Here is a 12,040-nt window from a genome sequence, read left to right on the forward strand (position 1 = left end):
TTCATATATATGCATTAGTATACTGTATTGGTGTTTTTCTTTCTGGCTTACTTCACTCTGTATAATAGGCTCCAGTTTCATCCATCTCATTAGAACTGATTCAAATGTTTTTTTTTAATTTTTTTAGTTTTATTTTATTTTATTTTTAAACTTTACATAATTGTATTAGTTTTGCCAAATATCAAAATGAATCCACCACAGGTATACATGTGTTCCCCATCCTGAATCCCCTCCCACCTCCCTCCCCATACCAGCCCTCTGGGTCGTCTCAGTGCACTAGCCCCAAGCATCCAGTATCGTGCATCGAACCTGGACTGGCATCTCGTTTCATACATGATATTTTACATGTTTCAATGCCATTCTCCCAAATCTTCCCACCCTCTCCTTCTCCCATAGAGTCCATAAGACTGTTCTATACATCAGTGTCTCTTTTGCTGTCTCATACACAGGGTTATTGTTACCATCTTTCTAAATTCCATATATATGCGTTATTATACTGTATTGGTGCTTTTCCTTCTGGCTTACTTCACTCTGTATAATAGGCTCCAGTTTCATCCACCTCATTAGAACTGATTCAAATGTTTTCTTTTTAATGGCTGAGTAATACTCCATTGTGTATATGTACCACTGCTTTCTTATCCATTCATCTGCTGATGGACATCTAGGTTGCTTCCATGTCCTGGCTATTATAAACAGTGCTGCAATGAACATTGGGGTACACGTGTCTCTTTCCCTTCTGGTTTCTTCAGTGTGTATGCCCAGCAGTGGGATTGCTGGATCATAAGGCAGTTCTATTTCCAGTTTTTTAAGGAATCTCCCCACTGTTCTCCATGGTGGCTGGACTAGTTTGCATTCCCACCAACAATGTAAGAGGGTTCCCTTTTCTCCACACCCTCTCCAGCATTTATTGCTTGTAGACTTTTGGATCTCAGCCCTTCTGACTGGTGTGAAATGTATTTTTTTTTAATGGCTGAGTAATACTCCATTGTGTATATGTACCACAGCTTTCTTATCCATTCATCTGCTGATGGACATCTAGGTTGCTTCCATGTTCTGGCTATTATAAACAGTGCTGCGATGAACATTGGGTACACGTGTCTTTTTCAATTCTGGTTTCCTTGGTGTTTATGCTCAGCAGTGGGATTGCTGGGTCATAAGGAAGTTTTATTTCCAGTTTTTTAAGGACTCTCCACACTGTTCTCCATAGTGGCTGGACTAGTTTGCATTCCCACCAACAGTGTAAGAGGGTTCCCTTTTCTCCACACCCTCTCTAGCATTTATTGCTTGTAGACTTTTGGATCTCAGCCCTTCTGACTGGCATGAAATGGTACCTCATAGTGGTTTTGATTTGCATTTCTCTGATAATGAGTGATGTTGAGCATCTTTTCATGTGTTTGTTATCTATCTGTATGTCTTCTTTGGAGAAACGTCTGTTTAATTCTTTGGCCTATTTTTTGATTGGGTCATTTATTTTTCTGGAATTGAGCTGCAGGTGTTGCTTGTATATTTTTGAGATTAATTGTCAGTTGCTTCATTTGCTACTATTTTCTCCCATTCTTAAGGCTGTCTTTTCACCTTGCTTAGAGTTTCCCTTGTTGTGCAGAAGCTTTTAATTTTAATTAGGTCCCATTTGTTTATGTTTGCTTTTATTTCCAATATTCTGGCAGATGGGTCATAGAGGATCCTGCTGTGATTTATGTCAGAGAGTGTTTTGTCTATGTTCTCCTCTAGGAGTTTTTTAGTTTCTGGTCTTATGTTTAGTTCTTTAATCCATTTTGCATTTATTTTTGTGTATGGTGTTAGAAAGTGTTCTAGTTTCATTCTTTTACAAGTGGTTGACCAGTTTTCCCAGCACCACTTGTTAAACAGATTGTCTTTTCTCCATTGTATATTCTTGCCTCCTTTTTCAAAGATAAGGTGTCCATAGGTGCGTGGATTTATCTTTGGGCTTTCTATTTTGTTCCCTTGATCTATATTTCTGTCTTTGTGCCAGTAACATACTGTCTTGATGACTGTGGCTTTGTAGTAGAGCCTGAAGTCAGGCAGGTTGATTCCTCCAGTTCCATTCTTCTTTCTCAAGATGGCTTGGGCTATTCGAGGTTTTTTGTATTTCCATACATATTGTGAAATTATTTGGTCTAGCTCTATGAAGAATACCGTTGGTAGCTTGATATTGATTGCATTGAATCTATAGATTGCTTTGGGTAGTATACTCACTTTCACTGTATGGATTCTTCCGATCCATGAACATGGTATATTTATCCATCTATTAGTGTCCTCTTTGATTTCTTTCACCAGTGTTTTATAGTTTTCTATATATAGATCTTTAGTTTCTTTCAGTTCAGTTCAGTTCAGTCGCTCAGTCCTGTCCGACTTTTTGCAACCCCATGAATCGCAGCACTCCAGGCCTCCCTGTCCATTGCCAACTCCTGGAGTTCACTCAAACTCATGTCCATTGAGTCGGTGATGCCATCCAGCTATCTCATCCTCTGTCATCCCCTTTTCCTCCTGCCCCCAATCCTCCCCAGCATCAGAGTCTTTTCCAATGAGTCAACTCTTCGCATGAGGTGGCCAAAGTACTGGAGTTTCAGCTTCAGCATCAGTCCTTCCAAAGAACACCCAGGGCTGATCTCCTTTAGAATGGACTGGTTGGATTTCTTTAGGTAGATATATACCTAAGTATTTTATTCTTTTCGTTGCAATGGTGAATGGAACTGTTTCCTTAATTTCTTTTTCTATTTTCTCATTATTAGTGTATAGGAATGCCAGAGGTTTCTGTGTGTTGATTTTATATCCTGCAACTTTACTATATTCATTGATTAGTTCTAGTAATTTTCTGGTGGAGTCTTTAGGGTTTTCTATGTAGAGGATCATGTCATCTGTAAACAGTGAGAGTTTTACTTCTTCTTTTCCAGTTTGTATTTCTTTTATTTCTTTTTCTGCTCTGATTGCTGTGGCCCAAACTTCCAAAACTATGTTGAATAGTAGTGGTGAAAGTGTGCACCCTTGTCTTGTTCCTGAGTTTAAAGGAAATGCTTTCAATTTTTCACCATTGAGGATAATGTTTGCTGTGGGTTTGTCATATATAGCTTTTATTATGTTGAGGTATGTTCCTTCTATTCCTGCTTTCTGGAGAGTTTTTATCATAAATGGATGTTGAATTTTGTCCAAGGCTTTCTCTGCATCTATTGAGATAACCATATGGCTTTTATTTTTCAATTTGTTAATGTGGTGTATTACATTGATTGTTTTGTGGATATTGAAGAATCATTGAATCCCTGGGATAAAGTCCTTTGGTCATGGTGTATGATCTTTTTAATGTGTTGTTGGATTCTGATTGCTAGAATTTTGTTAAGGACTTTTGCATCTATGTTCATCAGTGATATTGGTCTGTAGTTTTCTTTTTTTGTGGCATCTTTGTCACGTTTTGGTATTAGGATGATGATGGCCTCATAGAATTAGTTTGGAAGTTTACCTTCCTCTGCAATTTTCTGGACAAGTTTGAGTAGGATAGGCATTAGCTCTTCTCTAAATTTTTGGTAGAATTCAGCTGTGAAGCCATCTGGACCTGGGCTTTTGTTTGCTGGAAGATTTCTTATTACAGTTTCAATTTCTGTGCTTGTGATGGGTCTGTTAAGATTTTCTATTTCTTCCTGGTCCAGTTTTGGAAAGTTGTACTTTTCTAAGAATTTGTCCATTTCTTCCAAGTTGTCCTTTGCCAACTAAGGTCCATCTAGTCAAGGCTATGGTTTTTCCAGTATTCGTGTATGGATATGAGGGTTGTACTATAAAGAAATCTGAGAGCCAAAGAATTGACACTTTTGAACTGTGGTGTTGGAGAAGACTCTTGAGAGTCCCTTGGACTGCAAGGAGATCCAACCAGTCCATTCTAAGGGAGATCAGTCCTGGGTGTTCATTGGAAGGACTGATGTTGAAGCTGAAACTCCAATACTTTGGCCACCTGGTGTGAAGACCTGACTCATTTGAAAAGACCCTGGTGCTGGGAAAGATTGAAGGTGGGAGGAGAAGGGGATGACAGAGGATGAGATGGTTGGATGTTATCACTGATTCAGTGGACATGAGTTTGGGTAAACTCTGGGAGTTCATGATGGTCAGGGAGGCCTGGTATGCTGCAGTCCATGGAGTCGCAAAGAGTTGGACATGACTGGGTGACTGAACTGAACTGAACTTTCAACATAAGGTCTGGACTCCTAGGCATTATATGCTCTAGCAAACAATTTTCAGATTGGTCTAAAGTACAGAATCATCTATGCAGTCCAAATAAGAGGGCTGTGAAACTGTACTTTTAAAACAATTTCTAAGGCAATTTGAATGATCATTCAGGTTTGAAAATGATAAAAGCCCTCCATTCTTTTCAATGTATTTTTTTTTTCAATATTCTGTGCTGTCTTGCATGCATGCTCAGTTGTGTCTGACTCTTGGCAACCCCATGGATTGAAGCCCACCAGGCTCCTCTGTCCATGACATTTTCCCAGGCAAGAATACTGGAGTGGGTTTTCATTTGACATACTTGAAAATCTCTGAGAGACTCTCATGTCTCCAAAGACTGCAAACACCATCAGATTCTTTTCTCTCAATGCCTTGAGATATGATACCATTGTAAAAAAATTAAAAAATTAAAACAAAGAGCTGACTGCCCTTCTACATTACCCTACCAGACAAAGTTCAGCATAACTTTCTTCTGTGAACTCAGAGCTATTTACACTTAATTCCATTTAAATTCTAAACATATTAATTTTTAAAATTGACATTTTCAATTTAGTAAAGGGAAAATTTTTTTTCACATAAATTTTAATGTTTTAACCATTTTTAAGTGTTACATATATTCACATTATTGTACAACCAATTCCCAGAATTCTTTTTATCTTGCATGACTAAACTTTGCACCCATTACATAATAATTCTCCATTCCTCCCCACATACCACCACCCCAAGCCCCTGGCCCTTATCATTTTACTCTTTAATCTCTATGAATTTGCTACTCTGGATACTTCATGGAAGTGGAATCATATACTATTGGCCCTTTTATAGCTGATCTATTTCACTTGGAATAATATCTCAAGGTTCATCCACATGTAGCATGTGTCAGAATTCCCTTCCTTTTAAGTCTGGATAATTTTCCATTGTACATGTATATACCATGTTTTGTTTATCCATTTAACTTACTGAAGGACATAGCTTCTGCTGTGATAATGCCGCTATGAACATGGGAGTGCAAATACCTGTTCAAGTCACTGCCTTCATTTCTTTTGTATCTGTGCCCAGAAGTGGAATTGCTGAATCCTGTGGTAATTCTATATTTAAGTTTTGAATAATTGCCATACTGTTTTCCACAGTGGCTACACCATTCTGCATTCCCCCAAGCAGTGCACAAAAGCTTTATTTTTTCCACACTATTAGGTTATTAGGGTTCTCCTGAGAAACAGAACTGATAGAATAAATGTACCATATATATATATACATATATATATGTGTGTGTATAAATGTATGTTTTCCCTTCATTTTTCATTTATTTTAAGAAATTGCCTCATGTGGTTGTGGAGGTTGGCAAGTCCAAAATTTGTAAAGTAGGCCAGTAGACTGTTGACCCAGAGAATTGGCACCACAGTTTGAGTCCTAAGGGAGTCTGCTGGTGGAATTCACTCTCCTTGAGAAAAGTGTGTCATTTTCCTATTCACATCTTCAACAGATTGGATGATGTCCATCCACATTAGGAAGGGTAATATGCTTTACTCAAAGTCTACTGATTAATGTTAATCTCATCTATAATGATGTTTTACCTAATATCTGGGTACTATGGCCTGCTGCTGCTGCTGCTAAGTTGCTTCAGTCATGTCCGACTCTGTGCAACCCCATAGCGGCAGCCCACCAGGCTTCCCATCCCTGGGATTCTCCAGGTAAGAACACTGGAGTGGGTTGCTATTTCCTTCTCCAATGCATGAAAGTGAAAAGTGAAAGTCAAGTCGCTCAGTCGTGTCTGACTCTAGTGACCCCATGGACTGCAGCCTACCAGGCTCCTCCGTCCACGGGATTTTCTAGGCAAAAGTACTGGAGTCGGGTGCCACCAGGTTGAAATATAAAATGAACCAGCATCCTAACATTTGTTATTTTCTGATTGAGATTGTTTTCATCTGTGTTTGTGTTGTTAATAATAACCATCATTAAGGATGTGAAGGGATATCATTGTAGTTACACTGCTCCCTTCCAGTAGAGTTTACAACCAACTGAGAAGACTAAATCAAAAGTAAGTTTATGACTCTTTTACCATTGTTTTTACCCAAATATTTCTGTTTGCAACATTGATTACTATTATTGTAATTCCATAAATTTAGCTTTGCTCATTTAAAAAATTTTTTTTAATATAAATTTATTTATTTTAATTGGAGGATAATATCATATATGAAATGAGCTTTGCTCATTTTTAAACTGAGTTTTATTGCTGCTGCTGCTATTGTTGTTGCATTATAGGGGCTATGTATTTTGAAAGTTAATCCTTTATCAGATATCTGTGGGTTGCCTTTTTACCTTGTGAAAAGTGTCCTTTGATACACAAAAGTTTTTCTTTTTTTTTTTAAATTAGAGGATAATTACTTTGCAATATTGTGATGGTTTTTGCCATACATCAACCTGAATCAGCCTTAGGTATGTATGTGTGTGTGTATATATATATATATATATATATATATATATATATATATATATATATTCCTTCCCTCTTGAACCCCTGAGTTTGATATATGCACAAAAGTTTCAAATGTTGTTATGGTTCAGTTTATTGTTGTTGGTATAGCCTGTGCTTTTTGGTGTTATATCCCAGAAATCATTGCCAAATCCAAAGTCATAAAGATTTCTCTCGGTTTTCTTGTAAGAGATGTACAGTTTTAACTCTTCCATTTAGATCTTTGATCCAGGAACATCTATTATTTATTTATAAATTTGTTTAGACACCACACTCTTAGAGATAACATCAAAATGGGAGGCTCTTTATTTTTATATCTCCAAGCTTGAAATGCTATGCCTGACAATAAGTTCTTAATAAATGTTTGAGAATTTCAAAATAAATGAATAATAATGAAAAATGAAAATAGTAACTTCTTCCTGTATTGGGTGTAGTTCTCGGCATTTTAATGTATATTCAACTTATTTGATCCTCACCAAATACCTATAACTGAAGAAACTGAAACACTGAAATGTTAACTTACTTGGACAAGATCACATCAATAGTGGGTGTCAAACCTTGGGATTCAAGAGCATATATATTAAATGTTGAAACAATTTAGAATAGTATGATCTGCTAGATGGCAAACAGAGTGCAGCCTAGGTTCACAAATTTGGCTTAGCATCATAATTGCTTAGAAGAGCTTTAAAAAGTAGATTCTTGAACTATACCCCATACCTACTGAGGTACTGAGAACTGTTATTTTAAAAATCATCTTGTGGGGTTTTCATGCAGTCAGCCTGATATCTACCTAAGCAAAATGTTTTGTGAATCACTGAACACTGAGCTTTGTAATTTGGGGTGATATGTGAAATGAACAGAAAGCCCTTGGAAATAGATCCTTGTTGCTTCTCAGCTATTCAAAGTGTCTACTTCCATGAGAAATGATGTTATTTGACTAAATAAGGAGTGCTTTGGGGATCTGTAGAGTTCATTTTGCTGGGGAGCATTACTGCCATTGAGAGATAATAGAAGGGTATTAAAGCAATGTAAGGCCTAAGCCTGTATAGTAAGACCTGAAGTAGATGAGTATGTAAATTTAGCTGTGCAAATCATATAGAAAGGAAGTGTAAAGAAGAGAGTCTGTAGACACTCTAAACAACCTTCAATATTTTTTTTTAATGAGCAAAGGAAAAAAAAACTTGTGTGACTCAATCAATAAGTAAAGGATGAATGAATCAACCCTACATCCTTAGATATTACAGATATAACGTCTCAATAAGCAGTGTGGTGACTTCAAATTAAGCTCTTAAGTATCTTTTCTTACCAAGGATTATCCTGCCTATAAAGCCCAGAAAACTTTTCAAAAGGTTGGGGAATGTGGAGCTTTATTTTCAGTTAGTGCAGACAAGCCATGTATGTAACTACAACAGAAAGAAACCTCCTCCCTCCAGAACCTGAACATGAAGTGGACCCCTAAGAGCTGGACATTGTATTATTATAAATAATTGCACATTTAGCTAAAGTTGTAACCACCTGTGTCTCAGCAACATTCCTCATTCTTATTTCTTTGATAATGCTGTTCAGTTCCTCAGCTGTGTCTCACTCTTTGCTGCCCCATGGACTGCAGCACTCCAGGCTCCCCTGTCTTTCACTATCTCCTGAAGTTTGCTTAGACTCATGCCCATTGAGTTGGTGATGCCATACAACATTTCATCCTCTGTCATTCCCTTCTCCTCTTGCCCTCAATCTTTCCCAGCATCAGAATATTTTCCAGCAAGTCAACTCTTCACATCAGGTGGCCAGATCATTGGAGTTTCAGCTTCAGCATCAGTCCTTCCAGTGAATATTCAGAGTTGATTTCCTTTAGGATTGACTGGTTTGGTCTTCTTGCCATCCAAGAGACTCTCAAGAATCTTCTCCAATAACACAATTCAAAAGCATCAGTTCTTCAACTTCAATCTTCTTTATGGTCCAACTCTCACATCTGTACATCTTTTTTCTCACGTCCATACATTCTTAGTTCTGGTAGACTCTAAAGTGCCTCATTTGAAAACCAGGAATAAAAGAATCAAACCAGCAGTATTTACAGAATAATGATATATCTATTGTTTTGATTCTTTGAGATATGAGATAGTCAGAAAATCATTTCCTTACTTCCGTATGTGGGTTTGGATTTCATTGCTTCTGAAAATTAATGTTTTTCACTGAACAAATATATATAAGACAGAGAGAGAGACAAACAGCTCAATAATTCCAATCTGGATAGCTAATGTTTGTGTGTCTATGCATTAGTAGAGAGATAGACTCAAAGATAAAAATTCCACTAAGGAAAATTGGGAGAATGGGAAGATGAAGCTAATTGAAATCACAGTAGAGGAGGGCTGCAGGAGAGTATATGGCAGGACTTGGAGTGTCATGAGTGATGGTTTATGGTCCTGCTATCACATACTCAATTCTTGGCATCTGGTCCCACCACTTCATGGCAAATAGATGGGGAAACAATGGAAACAGTGACAGACTTTATTTTGGGGGAGGCTCCAAAATCACTGCAGCCATGAGATTAAAAGACACTTGCTCCTTGGAAGAAAAGTTATGACCAACCTAGATAGCATATTAAAAAGCAGAGGAATTACTTACAACAAATGTCTGTGTAGTCAAAGGTATGGTTTTTTCAGTAGTCATGTATGGCTATGAGAGTTGGACTATAAAGAAAGCAGAGCACCAAAGAAATGACACTTTTGAACTGTGGTGTTGGAGAAGACTCTTGAGAGTCCCTTGGGCTGCAAGGAGATCCAACCAGTCAGTGCATCCTAAAGGAAATCAGTCCTGAATATTCATTTGAAGGACTGATGCTGAAGCTGAAACTCCCATATTTTGGCCACCTGATGTGAAGAACTGACTCATTTGAAAAGACCCTGATGCTGGGAAAGATTGAAGGCAGGAGGAGAAGAGGACAACCGAGAATGAGATGGTTGGATGGCATCACCAAGTCAATGGACATGAGTTTGAGTAGGCTCCGGGAAATGGTGATGGTCAGGGAAGCCTGACATGCTGCAGTCCATGGGGTCGCAAAGAGTTGGACACGACTGAGCAACTGAGCTGAACTGAATCACATACTCTCCTTTCCCAGCTGTTAGATTGAAGGACTATATTCTAGCAGGAAAACACAGGGTATGGGTGTGAGATGGGAGACTTTAAAAAACTAAAATAAAAGGTGAGTGAAGCTTTGAATATTGGAAGAAAAACACACATTGGAGAGTAGAAAAGATCTGACGATAAAATGTCCAATTTAAACAGAGGTGACCTCACAAAGGACCCACCTGTGAAAACTTTAACACTTTTCTCTTTGGTTATGGGAAACATCATATTATTGTGCATCTTTAAGTTTCCTGCCTCCAGTGTTGTGATCTATTTTATTTTATCTGTATGTCTTGTGTAAAGATAGTATATAATTCAATGGAACATCTTGGCTGGGTCATCCAAGCACCTTTAGTTTACAAACAAGATAAAATTTTTTTTAACATTTGTAAGTTCTGAGAGCAAACCCCATCAAAGCAAATCTCTGAAATTGTGTATCTTTAAATGTCCCAATAATTCCTATCCTACATATTGGAATTGCTGTGTTTATCAGAAAAGTGTAGTATATTTTTCTAGTAGTGAAAAGATGTGTAAAGATGGTATTGATGTATTACACAGAGGACTGATTCTTGCATATTTTTATAATAACAAGGTATTTTATCATCATCAAATATTGATGCAGGATTGTAACTATGCAGAGGGTCTCCTTATCCATGGAACAATTCTACAATTGTATTACATTTGACTTATAAAAATTAAGCTGTACACTGATAAGAGTCTGTAATCTATTCACTTGCCTATTTTTCTTATAGTCTACCTTTAAATTTTATTATTTTAGTCTTTCTAAAATGATACAGATGTAATTTCTGCACTAAAAACAGACATTGATGAGGGAATAATCCACCCAAACTGATTTTCTTTGGCATATTTCTTCTGTCTGGGAACCTCATATGCATCTGTGTTCATTTCCATGAAAATGTTCTTGATTACTAATCAACCATTTTTATTAATAATAAGTTAATATCTCTCCTAATGATTTTACATTTTGATGAAAATGTAAATGCTAGATGTAATTCTACACATGAATATTTGTGCCTACTGTAAGTACTAAGTGTGCTTAAGTGAACTATTGAGAATGGTAAGACTTCAAACACAATATTATTATTTTCTTGTTCTCTTAATGAAAATAATCCTGTTGACCCCTGAATGACACAAGTTTGAACTGCACGGACCTACTTATATGTGAATTTTTTTCAGTAAATATAATGGAAGATTGTGGAGATTTGGGGAAAAAAAAAAAAAACTTCCAGATGAACCACAAAGCCTAGAAACATTGAAAAACTAAGATAAAGTCAGTCATGTCATGAATGCATAGATTATATGTATATATGTATGTAAATATGCAAATGTATTAATTGACTGTTTATGTTATCAGTAAGGCTTCTGATCAATAGTATGATATTAGTATTTAAGCTTTTTTGACTGTGAGAGTTCAGGACCTCTAACCCCCTGTCATTGTTTGAGTCAACAACAATCCTATACATCTGCTTAATTCTGCATTTTCAGTCCCAAGTGGCATGTTACATTTCACTAGTGATAGACTTTCCACACAAGTAGGGTGGACTGTTTTCCTAGAGTAAGGTCAGGAGTCAAAGAACATGTTTCAGTACTCATTACACTGTGAATACTCTTTATGCTGTGAACACTCTTTGACACTATTAGCCAGGATTTTCTATTTGAAACCCTCACTTCACTTGGACTCTTCTAGTTTTACTTCTAACTCTCTGGCCACCCTTCATGTACCATTTGAACCCATCCTTCTTCACCATAAATTAGCCATTAAAGCTAGGTTTCTGTGAGACTCAGGTCTAGGCTCTCTTCCTATGTTCTTCTTCTCTATAGGTCATTCAGTTCAAACCCTCAACATATTAAAACTTTTTTTTTTTTTTTAGCCCAGACATATCAACATTTCCAACCTGAAATTTCAACTTGTTCAAAGCTAATCTCATAAAATCCATTTCTTCCTCTCTTACTCCAATCTTAGTCATTGTCCAATATATAAAGAATGGAATCACCAAACTCCTAGCCACACAAGCCAGAGCCCTTATGGTTTCCCATTACCTTAAATCTTATATAGACACTCAATGCCAAATGTTTTCCTTATTATTATCTTAAAAATACTTTGAATTCCAACAATAATCTATCATCATATTTCATGGCCAAGTTACCATCTTAGGAATAGTCAACTCATCAGTTTGCTTCTACCCAATACACTCTTTT

The sequence above is a fragment of the Bos grunniens genome, chromosome 16, assembly GCF_055505025.1.
Source record: "Bos grunniens cultivar Pamir isolate PY7600 chromosome 16, Bosgru_T2T1.0, whole genome shotgun sequence".
Lineage (NCBI taxonomy): Eukaryota > Metazoa > Chordata > Mammalia > Artiodactyla > Bovidae > Bos > Bos grunniens.